Genomic DNA, 3,661 nt, shown 5'->3' with positions numbered 1-3,661 from the left:
CAGTCTAACCACCAACGAGCACAGCTTTATTCTAACAAGCACAGCTTTATTCTACTTCGGTAATCACGCTAAGTAAAAAATGTTTTTACTCCTATGCTTCTCAAGTAACCTCGAACCAATTCTTACAAGCTCTGTCTTACTAGCCTCAAGCCATCAGGGGACAAAGCTTGTAGCTAAGCACTTTTTTTCATCCAGACAATCATCTTTGCTTAAAGGTGAAATTAAGCAAGATTGTTTATTTTTAAAGTTAAACTATTTTTGCTCAAAGGTTTAGTTTAGTAATAAAACTGTTGATAGTTTAAATTGATCGATCTTTTCTTTGCTTAAAAGTAACAAGTACATATTTTGTTAATCAGTATTAACACTTATATTTATAAAGTAAACTTAACAGCAACAGAGTCTGGAATTCTCTGCTCGAGTATGACACCTCGATATATGTATTATCAGCCTTTAAGACTAATAAGAACAGTTAATTTCCCCGCTTTGTCAGTTATATTTAATATTTTGAACCAATCTGAAAACATTAGACTTTAAAGAACGCAAAGATCCGATTTTCTCAAAACTACGGCAAAAGCTTAATTGAAAAATTGTCTTCATATTTAACAATTAATCATCAAATTTCTATGAAAATTATACTAAGTTATCAAACTCAATGAAAATTAGTATGAAACTACAAAATTAGATTGTTTGTTGAAGTTATTTTTATTAACAATTTTTACAAATTAAAAGTTCTAAAACTCCAGTGCTTTGACAAACTACGTATGAAAGGTCAGAACTAAGAACAGTTTTATCTAAATAATTTTAGAAATCTTAGGCTTGTTGAATTTCTACTAAAATAAAAATTTCAATTTGCCATAATTAAGCTTTCTAAATTGAGATAAGATTTTTTGAAGTTTTAGATTAATTATATAGATTCAATGTTTATGATTGTTGAATTACAAACAATATAAGATATAGTTGTATTAATAAAGTTCAATTTAATGTTACCTAACATACAAAAGCAATTACTAGATAGATTTCCATCCACAAAGAATAACTTTATACGTCCAGACAAATACTAGATTTTGATATTTGATTTAGATATCTTGGGGTAACGTCAATACACTTCCATACATCAAAGGCTTTTGTTTTGATGGCTTGCCAGATGAACTTCACCCAAATCCTTCACGAACATCTACCAATAGGTTTTCTTATGGGATTTAAGGCACACCCCTTCGCTGACCAGCTAACGTTTATTAGTGTTATTTAACCCACTTCCACGTGTTTAAAAACTGTCATACACCGGAACTATTAAGTGGCTAATGAATATCCATAGCCTTCTGTAGGCACGAACACTTCAAGATTTGAGTCATTACTTCAGACTCATCCAGGCAATTTGACAAGCTCCAAACCGCAGAAATTGACACTGCCATTCTTTCTCCTTTAAGAGTTGTTGCTTCATAGCGAGTCATCAGCGCCTTACTTACAGTAAGTCATCAGGGAAGGTTGCTCCTCCAAAACTAGCTATCATTCTAGTTGCTATAGCGTTAGTTTCCTTAGTAGCAGGGATATGACAGCTTCATGGACGACTCCTCTCGAGGTGCTTGGGGAGAACAAAATTCTATTTTAGGAAGGCCAGTTTTAAAAAATCTTTTCTAGGTAATAGCAAGATGCAAAATATTAAGAAAATTAGATTTTCTTACCGTTTAGCTATCCTTAAGGCTGAAGTTTCAGGGATAACTAGATCCCTACTAGGAGAGTAGTTTATAATAACAGTACTAGATTTAAAAGAAAAGTCTCTAAGTCTCCAAAGAAGCTTATTTTAAAATTAGGAGTCATTAGGACTGAAAACGATAATGTTCATATACAAAAACTCATACTGGCTTTATCTCGAGGCTCGAGAAAACAGGCAGGGATCTGCACTTTTAATGCTTGAGTACGACAAGACTAAAACACATTTCATTACATTCATCAGTGTTAGGGAATACAATGAAATTTAAGTCTATCTACAAATATTTAAAGAGGTTATTAAAAATTATCAATTCTAAAAGTTTGTAACAAGGAATTTAATTACTTGACAGATTTAGTGCACTTTTATGACTAGGTTAGAAAATTTGTTAAAAGAAAAGTTAGAGCGACCGAGAGAACTAGAATTAGTTAAACTTGAGCGAATGTTAGACTTTTTGAGAATATTAACTAATGTAAGTTTAGTATAAGTATACATTTTATATTTATGAAGTACTTTAATATTGAACAAATTCAGATTTAAAAAAGTAAAGTTTGCTTATTATAAAGAAAATTTCCAGAGATATACTAGACTTTCGAAAAAGCCTTAAAAACCAATTTCCCTTTTAAACTAACCTTAAAAATAGGGCAACCCCTCCCTCTCCCATTAACTTTCACACCTGACATTTGCAGTAGAATAAGTGGTAAAATGTGGATTAAGAGGTAGTGAACAGAATTTCATAAATCACCGAATAGCTGAGCCTGAGATTTGATCCCAAGTCACCCTATCAAAACCTGAAAAGGAAGGGATTATAAACCTGAAAAATAATGGATTAGTAGGTTTTTTCTTGCACATCCAATTGTACACGACAAACCAGACTTTTGAAAGTCTGGTTTGCCATGCACAATGTAAAGTCCACCTTTGTCCGGGTGGCGGGGCCACCCAAGACAAAGGTGGACTTTTGGATGTGCAAGTTGGTATAGAAAGTTCTTGAAATCCTAACATTAACTCCCAGTATAAAAAAGTTCATGAAATCCTAACAATAACTCCCAGTATAAAACAAAGTTCTTTAAATCCTAACATTAACTCCCAGTATAAAACCAAGTTCATGAAATCCTAACATTAACTCCCAGTATAAAACCAAGTTCATGAAATCCTAACATTAACTCCCAGTATAAAACCAAGTTCATGAAATCCTAACATTAACTCCCAGTATAAAACCAAGTTCATGAAATCCTAACATTAACTCCCAGTATAAAACCAAGTTCATGAAATCCTAACATTAACTCCCAGTATAAAAAAGTTCATGAAATCCTAACAATAACTCCCAGTATAAAACCAAGTTCGTGAAGTCCTAACATTAACTACTAGTATAAAACTAAGTTAATGAAATCCTAACATAGACTCCCAGTATAAAAAAGTTCATGAAATCCTAACATTGACTCCCAGTATAAAACCAAGTTCTTTAAATCCTAACATTAACTCCCAGTATAAAACCAAGTTCATGAAATCCTAACATTAACCTCCAGTATAAAACCAAGTACATGAAATCCTAACATTAAATTCCAGTTTAAAACTAAGTTCATGAAATCATCACATTAACTCCCAGTATAAAACTAAGTTCATAAAAAGCTAACATTACCTCCTAGTGTAAAACTAAGTTCATGAAAAGCTAACATTACCTCCTAGTGTAAAACTAAGTTCATGAAAAGCTAACATTACCTCCTAGTGTAAAACTAAGTTCATGAAAAGCTAACATTACCTCCTAGTGTAAAACTAAGTTCATGAAAGGCTAACATTAACTCCTAGTATAAAACCAAGTTCATGAAATCTTAACATTAACTCCTAGTATAACAAATTATCTTAACATTACTATCAAACCTACAAAAACTAACTAATTTGTAGATAAAAATTTTATGATTAAATGGACAAAAATCTTTAAAGCTAAAGAGACTA

The 3,661-nt window shown here is 31.8% G+C and overlaps 1 long non-coding RNA gene across 1 annotated transcript in view; it reads right to left on the bottom strand.

Annotated features, from left to right (window-relative positions):
• Positions 1–290: 290 nt before the first annotated feature.
• The window catches only part of LOC137655822 (uncharacterized), a 5,320-nt gene continuing 1,949 nt past the window's right edge, over positions 291–3,661 (bottom strand). Inside the window, exon 3 of the long non-coding RNA XR_011046870.1 lies at positions 291–1,582. This is a non-coding gene — a long non-coding RNA (uncharacterized lncRNA). The remainder of the gene's footprint in view (positions 1,583–3,661) is intronic.

Source organism: Palaemon carinicauda, chromosome 16 (genome assembly GCF_036898095.1).
Source record: "Palaemon carinicauda isolate YSFRI2023 chromosome 16, ASM3689809v2, whole genome shotgun sequence".
NCBI lineage: Eukaryota > Metazoa > Arthropoda > Malacostraca > Decapoda > Palaemonidae > Palaemon > Palaemon carinicauda.
Note: the sequence above shows the minus strand (reverse complement) of the source record. Positions and strands in the feature narration are given on the sequence as shown.